The sequence below is a fragment of the Gossypium hirsutum genome, chromosome A03 (assembly GCF_007990345.1).
Source record: "Gossypium hirsutum isolate 1008001.06 chromosome A03, Gossypium_hirsutum_v2.1, whole genome shotgun sequence".
Taxonomy (NCBI): domain Eukaryota; kingdom Viridiplantae; phylum Streptophyta; class Magnoliopsida; order Malvales; family Malvaceae; genus Gossypium; species Gossypium hirsutum.
Window position 1 is genome coordinate 90,648,057 of NC_053426.1, and position 25,785 is coordinate 90,673,841.

Sequence of the window (25,785 nt, forward strand, 5' to 3'; positions counted from 1 at the left end):
AACATCTCGAGCTAATATTTGCACAGGCTCCTCTTCAATGGTCAAATCAGTCTGAACTTCAATTTCTGCAATTGGCAGGACATGAGCAGGGTCAGCACGATAACGCCTTAACATGGAGACGTGAAAAATATCGTGAATCCTGTCTAACTCTGGAGGCAATTTCAACTGATAAGCCACTGGGCCTACTCGCTTCAAAACCCGATAAGGCCCAATGAACCGCGGACTCAACTTGCCCTTCTTACCGAACCTTAATATCTTCTTCCAAGGAGATACCTTTAAGAAGACCATATCACCTACTGAGTACTCAATCTCCTTACGCTTCAAATCTGCATACGACTTTTGCCAATCAGATGCTTCTTTTAACCGGTCCCTAATTATTCTGACCTTATCCTCAGTATCAGCTACCAACTCTGGTCCAAGAATTTGTCGCTCTCCTAGTTCAGTCCAACAACTAGGTGTACGACACTTTCGTCCATACAGTGCTTTATACGGTGCCATTTGAATACTCGTCTGGTAACTGTTATTGTACGCAAATTCTGCCAATGGCAAGTAATCCTCCCAACTACCTCGAAAATCAATCACGCATCCCCTCAACATGTCCTCCAGAATCTGAATAACCTTTTCTGATTGACCATCAGTCTCGGGATGAAAAGCCGTACTAAAATTCAATCGCGTCCCCAACGCCTCATGTAACTCTTGCCAAAACTGAAATGTAAATTTGGGATCCCGATCAGAAATAATTGAAACTGGGACTCCATGAAGTTGCACAATCTCCGCCACATACAACTTGGCTAACTTTTGAAGTGAAAAGTCAGTACGAACAGGTATGAAATGGGCCGATTTGGTCAACCTATCCACAATCACCCACATCGAGTCTTTCTTTGATGGTGTCAAGGGCAGCCCACTCACAAAGTCCATGGTTACCCTCTCCTACTTCCAAAGTGGTATCTTCACTGACTGTAACAGTTCAGAGGGTAATTGATGCTCAGCTTTCACTTGCTGGCATGTAAGACATTTCCCTACAAACTCTGTTACTTCTCGTTTAAGTCCAGGCCACCAGTACAATTCTCGTAAGTCGTGATACAACTTGTTCCCTCCAGGGTGCATGGCACAAAGTCCTCCATGAGCTTCCTTCAATATTGTCTGCCTCAAGTCAGAGTCCATCGGAACACAAATTCTTCCTCGGAAACACAGAACTCCTTCGCCATTAAACCCAAACTCAGAAGTTTCCCCTTCCTTAACTTGTTGGAAACGAGCGACCAAAGACTCATCGTTCAACTACTTTTTCTTAATCTGATCCACCCAGGTTGGCCTCACTTGCAACTCAGCCAACAGACCTCCATCATCATACAGACTCAGACGAGCAAACATTGCTCTCAGATCAGATACAGTTCTATGACTTAGAGCATCGGCTACCACATTAGCCTTGCCTGGGTGATACCCGATCGAACAGTCATAATCCTTAAGCAACTCAATCCATCTCCTTCGCCTAAGGTTCAGCTCCTTCTGAGTCAACAAATACTTAAGACTCTTATGGTCAGTGTATATAATACACATTTCTCTGTACAAGTAATGTCTCCAAATCTTAAGTGCGAATATCACTGCTGCCAACTCCAAATCATGAGTCGGATAGTTCCCCTCATGAGGCTTAAGCTATCGTGATGCATATGCAACCACCTTACCCTCTTGCATTAACACGCAACCCAAACCCACGTGTGATGCGTCACTGTACACACTAAAATCTTTCCCAGACTCTGGCTAAATTAACACAGGTGCTTCAGTCAGAACTTTCTTCAACTTCTCAAAAGCCTCCTGCTGGGTCTCAGTCCATACAAACGGTACCCCTTTCCTTATGAGTTTTGTCAGAGGTGCTGCCATCACAGAAAAACCTTCCACAAACCTTCTGTAGTATCCTGCCAACCCTAAGAAACTTCAAATTTCCGACACCATCCTAGGTGGCTTCCACTCCAAAATTGCTTCAATCTTTCGAGGGTCCACCTTAATCCCTTCGGCAGAGACCACATGTCTTAAGAAGGTTACCTCCCTCAACCAAAATTCACACTTGCTGAACTTCGTAAAGAGTTCCTTCTCCCTTAACACTCGCAGCACTATACGGAGATGCTCATCATGTTTTGCTTCAGTTTTAGAATATACCAGGATATCGTCAATAAAGGCGACTACGAACTGATCTAAAAATGGTTGGAACACACGATTCATCAGATCCATAAATGCTGCATGAGCGTTTGTCAATCCAAATGGCATAACCAGAAACTCGTAATGACCATACCGAGTCCTGAATGCCGTCTTTTGGATATCTGCCTCCTTGACCTTTAACTGATGATATCCAGATCGAAGGTCGATCTTGGAAAATACAGAAGCTCCTCTATGCTGGTCGAACAGATCGTCAATCCTTGGCAGTTGATACTTATTCTTAATCGTCAGTTTGTTCAACTGGCGATAATCAATGCACATCCACATCATACCATCCTTCTTTTTTCACGAATAGCACCGGTGCTCCCCATGGAGACACGCTTGGCCTAATGAAGCCCCTATCCAACAACTCTTGAATTTGAGCCTTAAACTCCACTAACTCCTTCGGTGCCATCCTATACGGTGCGATGGACACGGGCGCCGTTCCAGGCAACAAATCTATTCCAAACTCAACTTCTCGGTTCGGAGGCAATGCTGAAAGCTCCTCCAAAAAAACATCTTGGAACTCCTTTACGGTCCTAACCTTATCCACTGTCAGTCCCTCCTCTTCTGACTGACTTACAAATGCCAAATAGACCTCACAACCTTTCCGAATCCACTTTTCGGCCCTTAATGCCGACACCACATTGGACAAATAATCCCTTCGCTCACCTATCACCATAACCTCCTCATCCTTTGTGGTCCTTAACACCATTCGTTTAGCAGCACAATCCAGGGTCGCCTTATGCTTAACAAGCCAGTCCATTCCCAAAATGAGATCAAACTCTCTGAACGGTAACTCCATCAGATCTCTAGGGAAAATCCTACCTTGAGTTTCTAAGGTTACATCCCTATACAGTTTGTCTACCCTAACCGAGTGACCCAAAGGACTTAGTACAGATACCCCACTCACAATCTCCTCAGAGCAGTCCAAGTTGTCCATAATCCGTTCTGTGGCCTCCAACCAATATTCTGCCACATTCGGGGCTATACCAAACACGCCCTTAAAGATCTCCGCTCCGTTAGCCCAAAGTCGTTCAGAAATAGATCACCTAACTCCATTGCCCGTACTTGCCTCAGCAACCCTTTCCAGAACAAGAAGCATTGCCTGTGACAAGGCATCATCCTCGGCACCGCGGTCATGAGACTCTACCTTTGTTGCCGGTGGTACCGGTGCATCCACCGCCGGTATATGTCTCGAAGACGAAGATCTCGCTCGAGCACTTCCTCGGCTCCGTCAACGGCCTCTTCCATGAACGTCTCTTGTACTCATATCGTATTATCTTGATTACGAATTTTTATGCATTGATTCAATATTCCAGTGTTTATTACAGATGTTTTATGAATTAGACAGTAGTTCAAAGTTTGTTTTCGCAGAATCGAAGTCTAGCTGCAGTTTCAGTCTCTTATCAGATTTTCCTATGATTTTAGTATCATCCTATCTAGAGTATCCTAATAGGGTTTCAGTACAGACAGATAATTCAGAAAAATTTAGAATACTTACAGACTTGAGCCGGAGATTCGGAATGCCACCTTCTAAAGATCTAAATTTTGAAAATCGAGTTTCTCGCATTCTTTATAAAATTTTTGCTTTCGAAAATATTTGTTTTTGTAAACCCATTCTACAGCCGAGTTGTTGCAACCTAGGCTCTGATACCACTAAATGTAACACCCCAAACCCGGCCCAGACGTTATGACCGGATCCGACATGCCACATCGAAGCGTTCAAAACATTTTATATTGTTGATCCAGAAAAACTTACTTAGTGTTTTAAAAGATAATTTCATTATAGGTTAAAGTGAATGGAAGCTGTGCACCAGGTAGGAAACCGGAAAAGAGGGGGTGAGTCCATCGGACTGCTTAAGTACCAAGCTCCCTTCGGATCCAATCCTAGACATGCATACCACCATTGCCACACCTTAACGTCATGGATATTTCTAGGAAACCGATTTGATTAAGTCATTTTTAGGAAAAGTGATTAATTTTGGAAAATACTTTTATTGCGAAAGCTTTGCTTGTTGTCGTGTTATTTTGAAATCAATTGTTATTTTTGAAAACGCGCCCTAAAGCTATCCAATTTCAACAGTTAAAATAAGTAATACCTATCTTAGTAATACATATTAAAACCATCAAAAATAATTAAGCGGCCTTATTACATTTAAAAACCCAAAACTTCAACGTAAATAAAAGGATGTCCAGTTCACCAGAAGAAAATCAAACTTTCAGAATGGATGGCCACTCCGAATTCCCTCACAGCTCCAAGCCCACTATGGTTGGGGATTACCTGCGTGGATGAAAATAAAAGGGGTGAGTTTGGGGAAACTCAGTGTGTAAATTAACCCAACCATAGCCTATATCAGCTCAAACGACAGAAATAGAATAAGTTGGCCTTAGCCCAGAACAAAATTCAGAATAAAGCCCATAGGCCCATAACAGATCAGAACAGATATTACATGAATGTAGAAATTCCAACCCAGATTCATCCATAACACCCCCGTACCAGCCTTACACCATGTGGGGAGACTATTCGACCCACCCAACCGCTACACACCACAGAAATCGCAGCGAGGCTGCCAGATATTGTGACGAAGTCACCAGATACAGATATTGTGGCAGAGCCACCAGAACAGATATATGTGGTAGAGCCACCAGATCAGATAATCGTGGCATAGCCACCAGAATAGATATATGTGGCAGAGCAACCAGATCGGATAATTGTGGCATAGCCACTAGGATGCTTCCTCCATAATATAACCCATGTCCCCATGCAACAGATATATGATCATGGCATACATCATACAGAATCAGATCATCATACTTTTCAATCAAAAGTAACCCTAGGGGTATAATGGTAATTTTGCACCTAGGGGTATAACAGTAATTTTCCATACATAGGGGTATTCAAGTAATTTAACTATTCTTAAGGTTTTCATGCATATCATAGCCATTTACATACGATCAGAAACACTTACCGCATTTTTTTACCGACTTGGGCCTGTTGGCCCATTATCCCGTTTTTGGCCCATTAAGCCCAGAAACATCGAAATGCACGGAATCACGCACTCTGCAGTCTTATCACTTTAATTTACCATATACATCAAACTATTAATCTAACGAGCATTCGTACACTCGCAAGTTCTCAAAATACCGGCTTTTCGGCTTTTGCAGATCTAGTCTATAAGAGGGTGTTAGTTACACACCTGTTCGCGACGATATGTTGACGAGATCCACACACGAACTGCCTACAATTGGATTACTAACACATTAATCTAACTATTCAAATACGAACTTCGTATTAACCCCTTACAATATTCGGCCAACTACACCTACAGATCAGAGTAAGCTTATAAGAAATCAATAAGCAACTCTTTAACAAACTTTTGTCAGTGTTTACCACATAATCATAATTTCACTGCAAGTTGTCTTCCTGCACAATAGTCACTAAATCATTTATAAATGGAGCTAAAAAACTCCAAATCAAGTTCCGTTAACTTTCCATGAAAATAGACTCATATATCTTCTATCCATAAAATTTTCAGAATTTTTAGTATGACCAATCAATACCAGATTTTTCTTAAAGTTTCCCATGTTTCACTATTTGACTAATCTGACCACTCTTCTTTATGAATCAAATTTCTCATTGTACAGAATTCAAAATATGTTCTCGTTTATTCCATTTGAAACTAGACTCATTAAGCTTTAATTACATAATTTATGCAGCTTCTAACTCATCTCCCACAATTTATGGTGATTTTCCAAAGTCACGTTACTGCTGCTGTCCCAAGCAGATTTATTACCAAATCACTCTCTCACACCTAACTTGCATGCTTGTTATTTAAACATGTATATCACCAATCAATCATCACATATCTATGATTTTACTTAAGTATAATCTCCATTTCATCATTTTAAAGCACAACATGTTAGCCAATTTTTCCCCTTAGCATCTAAGGCACATGCATGCTCATTTGTTTGGCTCAACTTCACCTATCTTCCATTTTTCATCAAAAGAACATGAAACAACAACCATTTCCTTCATTTTAATTCATGACTAAATGCTCACAACACAACTAAAAACCAAAATATGCTTCAAAAGTTAATGTAGAATCAAGAAGAACTCATGAACATCAAGATAGAAGCAAACTACCATGAACTTACCTTCAATTTTCTTCCCCAAGTGACCGAACATTCAAGAGCTTTCTCCTCTCCTTTCTCTTCTCTATCTTTCGGCTACGATGAACAAAGATGGACAAAACTTTGTTCTTTTCACCCCTTTTTCTTTTAATAAAATTTCATATTTCATCCATTTAATTCTTTAATACAAAAGACATGAAATGCCCATCATGGAACATTTACCTAAACCATTATCATGGAACATTTACCTAACCCATTATCATGGAATATTTACCTAATCCATTATCATGGAACATTTACCTAACCCATTATCAATTTGTACCATGAATTATTTATATCAAGTGCTCATATTGTCTACAACAACATGATGGCTGGCCACTTCATGTAAAATGGGAGGTTTGACATGCAAATCCTCCTATTTTGCACTACTATTTATTTGGCCACTACAAATTAGCTTATAGCATTTTCAAACATTTTCACATAGGTCCTATTTCATAATTTCACTCACAAATGACAAAATCAAAGCATGAAATTTTGCCAACATTCACAGAATTCCTGAAAATTGAGGCGTTACAATGACCTTTAGCGGCCTTTTTTTAAATAAACGCCATAAAATTTTGTGGCGCTTGTAAAAACGCCGCAAATAGTTTTAGTGGCGCTTAAAAGTGCCGCTAAAGGCCTAAAAAAAGGCCGCTAAAAGTCAGTTTTGTTGTAGTGTTAAATGATTAATTTCAAATTATGCAATTAAAACAATTTATCTTGCTAATGTTAGTGAGTTTACATCCCATGTTTTCAATGATTATTGCATGTCAATTGGGATAAAAGTTGAACATCTTATAGCTCATGTTCATACACAAAATGATTTAGTTAAATTGTTTATCAAATGCCTCCAACTAATAGTTAAATCATTACTTATAAGAATTAAACTTTCTATTTCAGCATGAGATTATGTTGATTTATATGTTATACGCATCAAGCCAAATACTCCTATTACAGTTTATTTTTGGTCAACAGCCAAATACTTCTCATCTTTGAATTTTTGTATGTGCGTATATGTTCCGATTGCTCCACCACAATATACAAAGATGAGTGAATCCTCAAAGAAAGTGGGGAATTTATATTAAGACAAGTTTATTTGTATTATTAGATGTTTTGAATGCATTGGAGATTCAATTATGACATTATTTATGATTACAATTTTGATTCAATAGGTTTCCCGACATTAGGGGAAGAGAAATAATAACTTGTAATGAGTTAAAGGGAGAGTAATTCGAACCAGAAGTTCAATAAGGATAAATCATTACAAGTTAACTATTAGATGTATTTACAAAATTAATGAGAATAACCAAGTGTTATATAGATTGATTGGTTCCAAAGATGAAAAATTCTTCTAGATGGTCATATAGTGGAGGCGGGTGCTCTAGAAGAGACCCAAGACATAACTATTAAGTAAAACTCTAGAAGAGATTCAGGTACTTGAAACTAAAGGTTAAAATAGTGAAAATAAGAGATCTTGATAAGTTATGTCAATTCGAGAAAATGTGGAACCGAATAATAAAAGCGGTCGACAATGATTTTGCATGCGATAATATTATTGAAATAATGAAATAAAAGAAGGATCTTGAATAAATCTATTGAGAAATATAAATATGAAATAAATTGATCAAATAGAAAGACGCAACTCAAGTACAATTAAAATTGTGGAGTTTTTGGACCAGTAGTCCAAATATCTAAAGGTATAAAACCAGTGAAGGTGCAATTGAAGTAGTTTGCAAAAGCGGAATATGAAGTTTTTCGACAAGTCCTGGCATTGATTATGAAAAGATATAATATTCTTTTGTGGTGGATGCAATAACCTTTAGATATATTATTAAACTGACAAATAATAAAAGATTTAACTTGCGTCTAATGGTTATTGTTACAAACTTTTCTGAATCACTATATAGGAAAGTTTATATTAAAATCCTTGAAGGATTTAAGATGCTAGAAGCATATTGAAGTTCTCGAGAAATTGATCATTTATATGAATTGAAATAATTTGAACATATACGGTAAATTTGACTTAGTGAATAGTAGTTGAAGGAGGATTATAAAGTGATCCAAAATACTTATTTCTATTTTTATAAAAGAATTGTGATTAAAGTTTGTTATGATTATTGTTGAATTTCCTGAAGAGATTAAAATATATTTCCCCAAATTTTCCTCACTCATGACTTTTAAAAGAATGGTAATATAAATGTTTAGCAAATACATTCAAATAGTCATTTGAAAAACTAATATTCAAGATTGAATACGTAGAATATGAGAAAATATGTGATGTTTTCATAAGGGGGAGTAAATATGTGTTGCGCTCTTTTTCCCTTGATCGAGGTTTTGTCCTATTGGGTTTTCCTGGTAAGGTTTTGTAACACCCCAAACCCGGCCTGGAAGTTTGGCTTCAATCTGGCGTGTCACATTGAAGTGTTTTTCGAAAACCATGTTTCCATTAAAAACCCTTCTTAATAATTAAAAACTTATACCTTTTTTAAACCTTGTTAGAAAACCTCAGCTGAATAACATTCTTAACAACTTTGTAAAAATCTTGGTAGTTGCGGAAGCTTAATTTAAAAACAATTGCGGATACGTGATGTTTTGAACAACAGTAGTTGCTTTGGAAAATCGTGTTCTAATACTAGCAATTATAAGAACAATAAATAAAATTCCAAATTTGAAATCCAGAAAATTACAACGGCTTTACTACAACCCACATAAAAACATTTAAAAGTAATAATCAAAACTGTAACATAAACAATGTGTGTGGCTTCCTCCGAGCCCCTCGCAGCTCCGATCCGTCTAAGGCTGGAAATTACCTGAAAGGTTAATAAACGGGGTGAGTTTACGAAAACTCAGTGTGAAATCCCTACTATATAAAAGGAACAGTCAGTCATATAAAAGAATTAAAAGTCTGGCCCCAGCCCTACTTACAGTTTCAGTATCAATTAGGCCTTAGCCCATTATAATATACAGTACCAGATGGGCCTTAGCCCATTATAGAATAAGAAACATTATCAGAACTAGAATCAAAATGAGAATCAGAATCAGAATTAGGTGACAGAATCAGAATCAGTATCAGGTAACAGAATTAGAATCAGAATGTGAATGCAATCCTAACCCAATCCAGCCGTATACACCCCCGTACCGACCTTACACTATGTGGGGAGACAACTCGACCCACCCATTCACTACACACCACAGAATTTGTAGCATAACTGCCAGAACAGATATTGTGGCAGAGTCACCAGATACAGATATTGTGGCAGAGCCACCAGAACAGATATTTGTGGCATAGCCACCAGAAACAGATAATGTGGCAAAGCCACTTAACAGAATACGTGGCACAAAGCCATCGATAACTGTATTATGTTAGGCACATAGCCATCAACTAGAGTAACATAACCGATACACAGCCCTAGGTACATGTGATCGACACAGAGTTGTCAATAACCATATATTGACACATAGCCTTAGGTAAATACGTTTGGCACACATCCATAATCAGGTTGGCACAGAGCCATATGTAGGTTGGCACAGAGCCATAATCAGAATAATTGGCTTCAAGCCATTGATAGTTGTATCATGTTAGGCACATAGCCATCAGCGACGGTAATATAGTCAACACACAGCCTCGGGTAAATATGATCGACACAGAGTCATCAATAATCATATATTGGGCTTAAAAATCACCAGTGGATCCACAGTCATCAAGCAACCATGCGATCCTAACAGATCAGATCTTCCTCCGTACAAAATCCCAACCTATGCAACATGTCATGTATGCAGAATGTCATGCCCATATTTGAATCAAAAAATCACAGTCAAGTCATTCATATATTCACAATCAAATTCGTCAACCACACAGTCCAAGGCAGTCACTTACCCGCAAGGGCAAAACAGTTATTTAACACCCTAGGGGCAAAATGGTAATTTTGCTAATCGAGGGTATTTTGGTAATTTTTCTAATTGAGGGTATTTCAGTAATTTGGTAAACTAAAGTATTCTAAACAAGGATAACAATACGAATGGGCCTAAAGCCCATTTTCGGCCCAAATGGGCCCACACACTCGTGTGACCCTTTTAGCCCAAATCTAGCCACAGATATGAGATTCACCTAGCCTAGTCCAATATTTACTACACAATCAAACAACTTATCTAATTGGCCCCGTAGGCCCATTGGGCCCACATGGCCCCTTTTGGCCCATCGCGGCCCGAAGTAGCCTTCCTACAACTAGAGTAGTGAGAAATACACACCTGATAGGAGACTGGAGTTAATCCACGCTCCGAGCACTCTTAGCCGACGCCCAACCCAAATGAGCACGCCATAAAGCGAAAGGGATCAGCCAAGAAAGGTACCTTTACTCTCCTCATGGTTCTTTCTATTTAAAGCTAGCTTTGCATCCACTCTTATGTTAGCTTCCCAATGTGGGATCCCTCCATCATCAGAGTTTAAATTCAACACCAACTCTTGCCGCCCCTTGTTAGAAAAATAAATGCTCTTTGATTGCCATGAGTTTCGAACCCTGGACCTCCTTGCCAACTCTATGACACCACCTTCCTGCCTCTTATGTGGCGCTACTTTGCCACTAGACCACAAGGCTTTTTATGGCTCAATTTCTCCAACAATATTCTTAAGGCCTACCTACTACACCCAGGGTTTGATTCACCTTAAACCAAAATTTTTACTAGAGTCTAGGTTTGAACCCAGGACTTCTCCAACACTTCTCGGCACACTTAACCACTAAAACAAGCCTTCATTAACGAAATTTACATGCACAACAAAATATTATAAGCTACCTTCAACTGCTCCCATGCTCAAGGCCCAAAACTTCTAGGCCCAAATTCAGGGTGTTACAACTCTACCTCCCTTAAAGAAATTTTATCCCCGAAATTTCCATCTAACAGGGTAGTCGTGTAACATCTACCCCACTACGCTACCGTTGCGCACTCTGATCCTACTATCACTATCACACTTCAACTAGAACTTGAAACATCTCATACATACAACACTTATTCACTGAAGCAGATACATATTTATCACACATATATATAATTTCTATATCCAAACATCACATCCACATAAAATAAATACCAAACTTAAATTCAGACCAATATCTAAGGAATCCACAGTATTTTAATTTCTAAACAGACAAAAGTATTCAGAAGACTTACGGATTCGGCACTGGAGACTCAGTGTGCCACATTTTTTAAGAGAAATACTTCAAACAGACCACGTGGTTAAAAATAATTTTCTGAAATTCAACCTTTGAAAACCAATCCACAGCCGAGTTGTTGCAACCCAGACTCTGATACCACTAAATGTAACACCCCAAACCCAGCCTGGAAGTTTGGCTCAAATCTGGCGTGTCACATTGAAGTGTTTTTCGAAAACCATGTTTCCATTAAAAACCCTTCTTAATAATTAAAAACTTATACCCTTTTTAAACCTTGTTAGAAAACCTCAGCTGAATAACATTCTTAACAACTTTGTAAAAATCTTGGTGGTTGTGGAAGCTTAATTTAAAAACAATTGTGAATACGTGATGTTTTAAACAACAGTAGTTACTTTGGAAAATCGTGTTCTAATACTAGCAATTATAAGAACAATAAATAAAATTCCAAATTTGAAATCCAGAAAATTACAATGGCTTTACTACAACCCACATAAAAACATTTAAAAGTAATAATCAAAACTGTAACATAAACAGTGTGTGTGGCTTCCTCCGAGCCCCTCGCAGCTCCGATCTGTCTAAGGCTGGAAATTACCTGAAAGGTTAATAAACGGGGTGAGTTTACGAAAACTCAGTATGAAATCCCCTACTATATAAAAGGAACAGTCAGTCATATAAAAGAATTAAAAGTCTGGCCCCAACCCTACTTACAGTTTCAGTATCAATTGGGCCTTAGCCCATTATAACAGACAATACCAGATGGACCTTAGCCCATTACAGAATAAGAAACATTATTAGAACTAGAATCAAAATGAGAATAAGAATCAAAATCAGGTGACAGGATCAGAATTAGAATTAGGTGACAAAATCAGAATTAGTATTAGGTAACAGAATTAGAATCAGAATGTGAATGCAATCCCAACCCAATCCAGCCGTATACACCCCCGTACCAACCTTACACCATGTGGGGAGACAACTCGACCCACCCATTAGCTACACACCACAGAATTTGCAGTATGGCTGCCAGAACAGATATTGTGACAAAGTCACCAGATACAGATATTGTGGCAAAGCCACCAGAACAGGTATTTGTGGCATAGCCACCAGAAACAGATAATGTGGCAAAGCCACTTAACAGAATACGTGGCACAAAGCCATCGATAACTGCATTATGTTAGGCACATAGCCATAAACAAGAGTAACATAACCGTCACGCAGCCCTAGGTAAATGTGATCGACACAGAGTCATCAATAACCATATATTGGCACATAGCCATAGGCAAATACGTTAGGCACACAGCCATAATCAGGTTGGCACAGAGCCATATGTAGGTTGGCGCAAAGCCATAATCAGAATAATTGGCTTTAAGCCATTGGTAGTTGTATCATGTTAGGCACATAGCCATCAGCGATGGTAATATAGTCAGCACACAGCCTCGGGCAAATATGATCGACACAGAGTCATCAATAATCATATATTGGGCTTAAAAGCCACTGGTGGATCCACAGTCGTCAAGCAACCATGCGATCCTAACAGATCAGATCTTTCTCCATACAAAATCCCAACCCATGCAACATGTCATGTATGCAGAATGTCATGCGCATATTTGAATCAAACAATCACAGTCAAGTCATTCATATATTCACAATCAAATCCGTCAACCACAGTCCAAGTTAGTCACTTGCCCACAAGGGCAAAACAGTCATTTAACACCCTAGGGGCAAAATGGTAATTTTACCCCACAAGGGTATCTCGGTAATTCTATCCTACAGGGGTATTTCGATATTTCTACCCTAAAAGGGTATTTCGGTAATTTTACCCTATAGGGGTATTTCAATAATTCTACCCTATAATGATATTTCGGTAATTTTGTAAATCGAGGGTAAAACAGTAATTCTGTAAATTGGGGGTACTTTGGTAATTTTACAAGTTGAGGGTATTTCAGTAATTTTACAGGTTGAGGGTATTTTAGTAATTTCACAAATCAATGATATTTTGGTAATTTTACAAACTAGGGGTATTTTGGTAATTTTACAAACCAGAGGTATTTTGGTAATTTTGCTAATCGAGGGTATTTTGGTAATTTTTCTAATCGAGGGTATTCAGTAATTTTGTAAACCAAGGGTATTTTAGTAATTTGGTAAACTAAAGTATTCTAAACATGGATAACAATACGAATGGGCCTAAAGCCCATTTTCGGCCCAAATGGGCCCACACGCTCGTGTGACCCTTTTAGCCCAAATCTAGCCACAGATATGAGATTCACCTAGCCTAGTCCAATATTTACTACACAATCAAACAACTTATCTAATTGGGCCCGTAGGCCCATTGGGCCCACATGGCCCCCTTTCGGCCCATCACGACCCGAAGTAGCCATCCTACAGCTAGAGTTGTGAGAAATACACACTTGATAGGAGATTGGAGTTAATCCGCACTCCGAGCACTCTTAGCCGATGCCCAACCCAAACGAGCACGCCATAAAGCGAAAGGGATCAGCCAAGAAAGGTACTTTTACTCTCCTCATGGTTCTCTCTATTGAAAGCCAGCTTCGCATCCACTCTTATGTTAACTTCCCGATGTGGGATCCCTCCATCATCAGAGTTTAAATTCAACACCAATTCTTGTTGCCCATTGTTAGCAAAATAAATGCTCTTTGATTGCCATGAGTTTCGAACCCTGTACCTCATTGCCAACTCTATGATGCCACATTCCTGCCTCTTATGTGGCGCTACTTTGCCACTAGACCACAAGGCTTTTTGTGGCCCAATTTCTCCAACAATATTCTTAAGGCCTACCTACTACACCCAGGGTTTGATTCACCTTAAACCAAAATTTTTGCTAGAGTCTAGGTTTGAACCTAGGACTTCTCCAACACTTCTCAGCACACTTAACCACTAAAACAAGCCTTCATTAACGAAATTTACATGCACAACAAAATATTATAAGCTGCCTTCAACCGCTCCCATGCTCAAGGCCCAAAACTTCTAGGCCCAAATTCAGGGTGTTACAGGTTTTTAATGAGGCAGCATATTATGCGTATTATAGATTGTGTACTCTTTTTCCTTCATTAGGTTTTTATCCCACATGGCTTTTTCTTAATAAGGTTTTAACTAGGCACATTATCTATCAATGGACATCTAAGGGGGAGTACTATGAATATCTTATTATGTTATGAATATTTTATTAAGTGGATGTCCATTATGATTAAGATAAAGTTTTAATGTATTTTAAAATCTAATAATTATTAAAATTAGATCTCTACTTCTTTTATAATTCTTATACCTATAAATAAAGGCTCTAATGAAGCATTGTAATCATCCCCTTATATTAATAAAGTGCATTCTCTATTGCTTTCATATTTTCTTTGTTCTTTACTCTCTTCATCTCTCTTTATTTTATAATAGTTTTTAAGTTTTTTATTTTTATTTCACATTTTTTATCAATAACTCTTTTATTTATAAAATCAAATAATTATTGTAAATATAATTATTTTTAGTAAATATAATTTTTATATGTGTAATATTTATTTTCAATCCATATCACGAGGGTAGTAAGTTTTAGTAGTAGATATTTTTGTATGTGTATTTGAAATATTTTACATATAAAAATATTTGAATATCATACCCACAATGCATATGAAAAAACAATGATATTTGAAATATTTTACATATTTGAAATAATTATTTGATTTTATAATTTTAGAAATCACCATACCCGCAATGTAGGTCGAGAAAATAAATATTTGACATATAAATATTATATATAAAGAAAAATATATCAAAAGAATTAGTTGATGTTTTTAAAAAATAATTACACATTTATTATTTGATTTTATAAATAAAATAGTTATTAATTAAAAATAAAAAAACTAGAAAATAATATATTTATTAATTATAAACATTAATTAAAAATAGGCTTAATAATAAATTTGGCAATTAACGTTTGCATGTTTTTTCAAAATGACCCTAATTGTATTTTTGATCATTTTTTTGGCCATCAACCTTTGTTCTTTTTTTCAGTCTACTTTTTCTAACAAATTTAATGAATAAATTCAATGTTTCAATATTTTTTTCTTTCAAAAGGTTTCAATCTTTAATACATTTATTTACTTAGAATTTTTTCTACTGAGTTAATTTTTTTAGATAATTACGTTTATTTTCTTTAAATTAAGAGTTGTTTTTTAATTTAATATATTATTTATTTTATTATTTCCTACATGTAATTATCTTATTGGGTTATTTAATGGTATTTTTATTAAATCTGTTAGAAAAAGCAAATTGAAAAAAAAAGAAGGTTGATGGCCAAAAAAGGTTCAAAAAAACAATTAGGACCATTTTAACAAAACATGCAAACGTTTGCGGCCAAATTTGTCATTAAGTCTTAAAAATAAAATAAAAAGCTTTAAACAACATGAAATAAAAAATATATATTAAACACAATTATCTAACTATCTAACCTAAAGAGCTAATGTATTAAAAATATTAATTAAAAATAAAAAAAGTTTGAAACAAAGTGAAATAAAAAATACAATTTTTTTTTTGAAACTAAAAATACAAATTTGAGTAGCAAAAGAATCGAACTTAGGACTTAAAAGACAAAAACACTAATATTTAACCATCTAACCAAATATGCTAAACTATCAATTGTTAGTGAAAACATGCCCTGTAAAACGTGTTTTTATTTTCTCTCTTAAAAACGATCTAAAATCATAAAAATTAAAAAAAAGTACATAATTTAACCTGAGTTTCAAACTCCTCTAACATTTTATAGCTTTTATATTTAAGTATTATTCATAATTATAACATTTTCTCTGAACATATTGTTAAACAATTGGGTGATTTTGTGGGGACGTTTTTGGAGTATGATACAAAAAATCTAGAAAGGTGCTTGAACAATTATATGCGAATTTAGGTTAGGCTAGATGTTAGACGCCCATTGAAGAGAAAGAAGAGAATCATGTTTTCAAGGGGTAATTGTTCATATGTAAATTTCAAGTATGAAAGGCGAACTTTGTTTTGCTTCTTCTTTGGTTGCCTAGGACATAGTGACTCCTTCTATCAGGTCAAGATGGTGACAGGTATAGAAACAGTGGAAATGGGATGGGATCTGCCGTTATAGGCTAAAGAAAAAGGGCTTTAGTAATTAATATTATTTGGTTAAGGGGGAAGGAGGAGGAAGGTTAAAAGGAGATTTTTTTTATCATGTTAATCCTGTTTTGGGTTTGAGTTTGGAGGGGGATTCGAAGTGTATGGAAAATTTTAGAGGGGATTCATCCAAGGTACAAGGGCTAGTAGAAATGGAACATGATTTAGAGAAGTATCTAGTAGAAGAGGTGAGGGAAAGAAAAGACCATGGCTGAACACATAGTGGATGGCCGATTCATTGGGAAGAAGAGATGGAACTTTGGTGATTCGAAACCACTATTTATCGGTGGCTGCTAAGGGGCAAGCTGACCAGTCGCAATGAAACTAATGTGTTGGAATGTCTGTGGATTGGGGAGTCTACGGGCTTTTAGAAAACTTTGGCATATGTTAAGGTGTATAATCCTCAAATGGTCTTCTTTATAGAGACAAATTTAGATGGTAGACAGAAGGAAAATGTGAGGAAAAGATTTGGTTTCTTAAACGGGATAGAGGTGTCGGTGGATGGAACACGAGGGAGCCTTTACTTAGCTTGGAAGAAGGCTATTACTGTTAATTTTCATAGCTTTTCCAAGAATTAGGTTGATGTGTTGGTCAAAGGCAACATGGTAAAGGAGGAATGCGGGTTCACTGGATTCTATAGGACCCCGTTTGTGAGGAACAAAAGTGATTCGTGGAATCTTTTGAGAAATTTAGGCTACACCTAGAAACTTTCATGGCTCATGTGTGGAGACTTCAACCAGATTATGTACTCTTTTGAGAAGGTAGGGGAAATCCTAAGGATGATAGGAGAACAGAGGTGTTTAGGGGAGTTTTAATGGAATGTCAGCTAATAGACGTGGGTTACTCAAGACCGTGGTATATATGGGAAATGGGGAACTTGCTCGAAATTAATATCAGGGAGCAACTGAATAGAGGGGTGGCAAATGAAGAATGGTTGGGTAGGTTTCCAAATGCAATAATTCAACACTTACTACACTTATTTTCAAATTATTGTCCACTTTTAATACAAATGGAAAATAGAGTGAATGGGAGGGGGAAAGGCAGATTTCGCTTTGAAGCATGGTAGACAATAGAAGATTCTTTCAAAAGCAAAGTGAAGAGAAATTGAGATGCAAATTCGGGGGATATATTTACTAAGTTAGAGAGTCTTTGAGATGGGTTGGGGATTTGGGTGAGAATGATCAAACAAGGGAGGGTAGGTTTGAAAAAAGATTTGACTAGGAAGTTGAAGCAGTTAATGGAAAAAAAATAGGATGATGAAAATTTGGTAGAGCTTATTGATACAAAAGTCCAATTGAATTGGGAGATTGAAAAAGATGAAGTGTTTTGGGTCCTAGCTTTGCTTCTCAATGTAGGAGAATGAATACAATTAAATGTTTGGAGTATGAAGATGGAAGGGTAACTAGGGAGGAAGTTGATATGGAAAAAATCGCAAGGGTTTTTTTGAAGACTTGTTTGTGACAAAAGGGGTAGATGAGGTGGAACATATTTTATCAGGGATGGAGAGGTGTATTTCTGACGAGATAAATGCAATGTTAATGGAAAAGTATACGGAAGAAGAGGTTTTTGTGGCTTTAAAAGATATAGGCCCAACAAAGGCATCAAGGATAGATGGTTTTCCAGCGTTATTTTTCCAAAGATGTTAGCATATCGTGGGAAGTGATATAAGTTTGTACTGTTCGGGTGTTTTAAATGAATGTAAGGACTTAGATCCTATGTATGTCGCAAATATTGTTTTAATTCCAAAAGTTCCACATCCTACAAACATGGTTAACATAGGCCCATTAGTTTGTGTAATGTCTTATACAAAGTGGTAGCAAAAATGGTGGCTAATCGTTTCCAGAAAATACTTGATGTTTGTGTTGAAAGTGTTCAAAGTTATTTGTGCCAAACGACTGATTTTGGATAATGTTTTGCAGGCATATGAAATTTTGCATACTTTCCTTCAGAAGAGATTGGGGAGGAAGGGTTTTATGGCAATACAATTGGATATGATCAAGGCATACAACTGAGTTCAGTGGAGTTTCTTAAGAGTAAAGATGGAGAAAATGGGTTTCAAGAAGGCTTAGATAGATACCGTGATGAAGTGTGTTTTGATTGTTTCTTACTCAATCAAATATTAATGGGAGTATGGGGGAGTTCTTTCGTCCCTCTAGAGAGTCATGACAAGGTGATCCTTTGAGCATTTTTCTTTTCCTAATTTGTAGTGAGGGACTCTTTACCCTCATGAGGCTTGCATTAATGGGAACTAATTAAAAAGGGAAAAGGTGAGAAAGAGGGGTTCTAAGATATCGCACCTACTATTCGCAGATGATAGTGTCCTTTTTGAGAAGGCCACAAAAGGAGGAGCTCATATTTTGAAGAGAACTTTAAAGGAGTATAAGGTTTGTTTAGGACAATGTGTCAATTTCGATAAATCCATTGCCTTTTATAGCACAAATAGCCTTGAAGAAGAAAGAATGTTGATATCATGTAAACTGGGTGTCTGATATTCGAATAACCTAGAGAGGTATTTAGGTTTTTCCAATATGGTGGGGAGAAGGAAAAAGGTTTTTTCATATTTTGAAGGATCAAATAAAACTGAAGATTGATGGATGGAGCACAAGACTCCTTTCACAAGGGGGTAAGGAGGTTTTTATAAAGTCTGTGCTACAAGCCATGTCGACTTATTCAATAGCTTGCTTCTTATTGCTAAAATCATTGTGTGGGGAATTGGAGAGTATAATGGTGAGATTTTGGTGGCAAATGGGTCATAGGAGAAGGGGTATTCACTAGTGCGAATGGGGTAGATTATGTGAGTTGAAAGAGGACAGGGTTTGGGTTTTCAAAATTTAGAGAAATTAAATGTGGCTTTACTAGCTAAACAGGGTTTGAGACTTCTTAACTATCCGGATTCTTTATTAACTCGCGTTTTAAAAGCAAAATTTTACCCAAGTTCTAATTTCTTAAACACAAGTTCAGGGAATTTGGCATCTTACACTTGGAAAAGTATTTGGTCCAAGAAAATTGCTACAGAAAGATTTGTGTTTGAGGGTTGGATCGGGTGAAAGGATTTCCATATTTGAACATGCATGGGTTTTCGGTTCAAATAATTACAAATTAAGTAGCAATTCTCGTAACATAATGTGTCATTGGTTGCAAAACTAATAGATAATGTTAACAGAGAATGGAGAAGAGAAACCATTACCAATACCTTATCAGGAGTAGATGCGACCAAGATACTGCAAATTCCTTTGGCAAGAGAGACGCATGACAATTTGATGGCATGGGGAGGTGAACCCTTAGGGGAATTTTCTGTTCACAGTGCCTATAAACTATTACAAATAGGTATTTCAACCCCTATCCCATTTCTAGAGATTTCCATAAGAAGTTATGGAGCCTAAAACTTCTGGCTAAAATCAAAATTACAATATGGAGAATATTTGTAACACCTCTAACCCTTATCTGTCACCTGAACAGGGTTACGGAGCATTACCAGACTTTACAAATTAAATACAAATATTTCACAACATTTAATGCTCATATCAAGAACCCATTATAAAACACCATATTATCCCTTATATGGGCCCTCGAGGCCCAAAATACGCATTAGAAATAAATCGGGACCAAACCAAAAACTCAAAAAAAATTTCGTAAAACATTAAAATTTTTCCTAGGTGCAGGGGACACACACCCGTGTAGCTAGGCTGTGCAGCTCACATGGCCAAGAGACATGCCCATGTCCTTAGGTTGTGTAGGCATTCGATGTGAGGCACACGGCCGTGTCCTAGCCTGTGTCCATACCCGTGTAACTCTCTGACTTGGATCACATGACCAAGCCACACGCCCGTGTGCTAGGCCGTGTATAAGGTGCAGGGGTTACATGGCTATGCCACACGCTCGTGTGCTAGGTCGTGTGCAAAAACATGGGCATTCTGTTTATAAATTTTAAGATGTATAGGACACACGGCCTGACCACACGCCCATGTACTAGGCCGTGTGTCACACACGGTTGAGACACACCCGTGTCTTTGCTCGTGTGGACGAAAATAGGCCATTTTATGCCCACTTTTCTCACCCAATCTTGGTATCAACCTAGGCACACCCATTTTCACATTCACAAATCACCACAAAACCTTCAATCCAAGCCAAAAACAAAGTTTTATATCTAACATATCATCTCATATATTCAAATATCCTAACTTACCAAATTAACCATATACACATACATGCATATTTTACAAATTTTACTAGCTCAAACCATGCTTTAATATGCCTATTAATTAATTATCATTTAACTATTTCAAGTTCATTTTATGTATGATTAATACATACTTATATAAGATGATTGGAAATAAAAAAAAAGAGTAATTCATAACATTTACACAACCAACTTTACTCAAAACTATTCTAACCCTATACATGCCATATAAACCAAAATATACATTGCAAAAGCTACTGAAACAAGTTGGATATTATGGCTTGATGTGTTGATCCGATCTCTCGACCTCATGTTAATCTACAAGAACATTAAACAACATAAATAAGCTTAATGAAGCTTAGTAAGTTCGATAGGTTAAACATAGATCTTATCGAACTTAATATAATAAATTAAATAGTAAATTAATAAATTAATCATATATTCTCCTTGTCAAACACAACATAAATCGACGAACACACTTTCTTCAAATCAATATCAATAATAAACAATAATCTTTCAATTTCAGTCACATAAGTTTTTTTACCAATTCTTACAAATCGGAGAACAACTTACGGATATGAGTACATCGTTTTCAAAAACCCAAAGACTAAACAGAAGCACATGAGTGCTAAACAAAAATCTATAAGGATTGAACTGAAACTCCTATGAGTTAATAGAAGCTCATGAGAGCAAAACGGAAAGTAAACACAAGAATTTGCAAAAAATGCTGAACCTCGATTTACTTGGGTAATATGTCATAAATTAATCCTTTGAATTTACCATCAATTCATCCTTTGCATTTATCGTCAATTCATTCTTTGCACAGAACGATTGTACTCAATCCCGCGTTCCACTCGTTTTGAACATTTAATTTAATTTCATAATTTAACAATAATTTTATTTTCAAAAATAGTTATGAATAAATACTAATAAAATTCATCAAATTAATAAATAAAAATTAAATTTTAACCGTACGAACTTACCTAGGTTAAATTGTAAAATTTGTAGTTATTTAGGGACTATTATGCTATTTTCCCCTTTTCACATTTGTTTACGGGCTCTTGATCTAAAATGTAAAATTATTAATTCATTAGCATATATTTTAGTTTCAATTCACTTCACAATTAATACCCCTTAATTTTTGAAATTACACAATTACCCCAACTTTTATAGTTTTTGAAATTTAGTCCCTCACTGATTAGTCTATCAAATGAGCTAATTTTTCTCAATTGATAATTTATTTAAATATTCTAGGCTATTAAATATTCTAGGCTATCATACAGCATTTTATTGACATAATTTTAGTATCAAACCCTAATATTTAATATTTTCACAATTTGGTCCTAAAATCAATTTTTATTGAAATCACTTGATAAAATTATCATATAACAAATTAAAGCTATAAATCCATGTTAATTCATCACAAACATCTAGAAACTTTCAAAATTACCCATAAAATCAAAAACTAATGAAATAGATAGTTGGACCTAATTGTAAAAGTCTTAAAAACACAAAAATTTCAAGAAAAGAGCAAGAATTGAACTCACTTGTAGCAAAATATGAAAATCAGCTTCTTAAGGGTCCTTCAATGGTGTTTTTAGACTGAAGATTGATGAAGAATAGCCTAGAAACTATTAAATCCCATTTTTAACTATTTTAATTTTTATTTCATTTCCAATTTTACCCCTTATTTCAACTAATTCATGATTTTTCTCAGCTTATGCTGCCTCAGCCATCTCTTGTGTGGCAATTTGCCCTTTTAGTCCTCCCTTATTTATCACTTGAGCTATTTAATCACTATTTCTTTAATTCGTAATTTTGCATCTTTTTCAATTTAGTCCTTTTTAATTAATTAACTATCAAAACGTTAAATTTTTTTAATGAAACTTTAATACTAATTTACTGACACTCCGTAAGTATTTATAAAAATATTTACAGTCAGTTTATAAAATCGAGATCTTGGTACCTCATTTTCGAAACCAATTAACCTAATAAATACTTCTAAAACACAAATTACTAATTAAAAAATCTTTCTAAAATCACATTTGACTTGTAAATACTAAATAATAAAATTTACGAACTCATCATCAGATTTGGTGGTCTCGAACCACTATTTTTGCCACCACTGAAAATCGGGTTGTTACAATTTCAAAGAATTTCATTCCTACTCTTGCTAATATGCACTATAAGAGATTGGTGGTCAACATGGTATGTTCTAGGTGTAGAGGGGCTGCTAAAACATTGGACCATGTCTTTTGAGAATGTCCTATTTCAATAGAAGTTTGGAATTTAATGGGTTGTACATGGGTTATGACAAAGCCAGCTCCGGGAAGCTTTGAGTTGCTTACTTGGGTGTTTAGAGAAAGTTCAGCATTCCAATGGAGACTATTCTATTGTGCCCTATGGGTCCTGTGGACTGACAGAAATAAGAGAGTGCATGAAAGAAAAGTTCAAATGGGTAGGGAGATTTCAAACTTCATATCCAATTATATAAAATAAATAGAAGATACTGAGGACATGAGTCCTACCAAAAGATGCGAGAATGTGAAATGTAAGCCTCCTGCGAGGTTGCTCATCAAAATAAATTTTGATGTTGCATTTGACAGCGCAATCTAGACCGGGGCCAGGGATAGTTGCAAGAAATGTTGTGGGAAAAGTATTGATCTCAAGATTGGTTCTGCATGCTAATGTTGGATTGGTTTTTGCTGCCGAGGCCCTTGCGTTTCATGGGTGATGCAAATAGGGATTGAAATGTGTTTGTCATAAGCAGTTTTAAAAGAGGATTATTTATCAATTATCAAGAAATGCCAGTCGAATGAACTAGATAAATTAGAGATAAGAGCCTATATACGGAATATTAAACATAATACAAATCAATTCCGGTTCTTAAGATTCAAACATGTAAAACAATCGGCAAACAACAAACCCATACTTTAGCTACTGAAAGTTTGAAAAAAAGAGAGATGTTTTACCTAGAAGACACGATTCCTAATTTTGTTGTGTGAAATATGGAGGACTAGTGGGTGAAGGAACCTGACTGAGATTGGAGTTGCGAAGGGTTTTGGCCTCTAGAACAAAGAACAACAACAAAGAGAGATGAAATGGGGAAATGTTGTAACACCTCTAACCCGTATCCATCACCGGAATAAGGTTACAGGAATGCTACAACTAGTCAACGAAAATAAACAAGTAAAATCATGATTCATTTTAATATAATTTCTCAAATACTATAAAGTAATTGAATTATGATAAGAACTTACATTTATGAGGCTTAAATCGAGCCTTAAGGACCAAAGAATTAATCTTAAACCCTCAGGGACTAATTTGAAACAAATCAAAATATTTCAGGAAATTATGAAAAATTAAAAAGAACATGAGACACACGACCTTGTGGACAGGCCATGTGGAATGCCCCAGACCGTGTAACTTTCAAAATCGAGACACATAGCCGTGTCCCAACCCGTGTCTTTGCCCGTGTAACTCACTGAGTTGGGCCACAAGGCTTTGTCGTAGGTCATGTGCCAGACCGTGTATCTCCCTAACTTGTAACACACAACCGTGTCCCAGGTTGTGTGCTAGGCCGTGTGACACACTGACTTAATACACATGGCTGTGTCCAGGCCGTATGTGGCACACAATCAAGTGGCATGGGCGTGTCCCATGCCGTGTGCATCTATTTGAAACTTAAATGTCAAGTTTACCATTTCATGATTTCTTGGACACAAAGTAACCTATTTACTGGCCATTAGACCTATTCAAAATGACATTAAACAAGCTCAAATCATGTTATTTCAATCATCTTAAGTGCCTAACCAATGTACCCTTATTGGTACCACAAGTATACACACTTATCCAACAATATAAATCATCAACCAAAACTTATCAATTCACACCTCAAATCACAACAATTCAAATAGACCTTTTAGTCATACATATACTACAAGTTTATAACTAAAAACATCTTTTATCATTCATAATCCATAACAAGTCATTATCTAAACATTTTCCAAGTAAACATCAAGATCATGTAATGATGCTCATGTTACTAACTTGAACTTAGGCTCACTCTTGACATATATACATACCAAAACAAAAGTAATGACAAAACAAGCCTATTACATGCCATATAATCCAAAAAAAAAGTTCAAAAGCTACCGAAATCAGATGAATAGTGTGACTTGAGTGCTGATTTGATCATCCAACCTTCAAGAGTATCTACAAGAAACAAAAATTTACATAAGTAAGCTTATTAAAGCTTAGTAAGTTTGACATACAGAAATGATTAATCTTACTGAAGTAATAATAACAATTCAATAAAAAATAATTCAACAACAAGTGTTTTCTATCATTCATAATGTCAAATCGATGAATTGCATAGTTCAATTCAAAGCTCAAATGATAATTTCTGGGAAAATATATATGTCCACAATGGAGTCAATTCAAGATGTCAAATACATATCATGCCATTCAAAATCATTAAATAGTTTATAATACAACGATTTACTACCTGGTACAAATACGAGTACACAAGTAATCCAACCAAAACACGCCAAACGCTCATAAGAGCTAATCCAATCGATAACATGCCAAACACTCATAAAAGCTAATCCAATCGATAACATGCCAAACACTCATAAGAGCTAATGCAACCAATAACACGTCACAGCACTAAGTGCCTAGCCTGCAGGCTATAAATTCGCCCCTATGACACGCTAAATCAAGATATTATAACACGAGAGTTCGCAACAAATGTTAAACCTTGGTATACTCAGGAAAAAAATATATAAAGCTCTACACATAAATCTCCACTCCAACCTCGTACAACACACCCTTATTCAGTTGTACTCTATCTCGCGTTCATCCAACCCAAGTATTGATATTAACCACATTTTCCCAAACAACTTACATCATCAATAGAATAATTTATCTCCA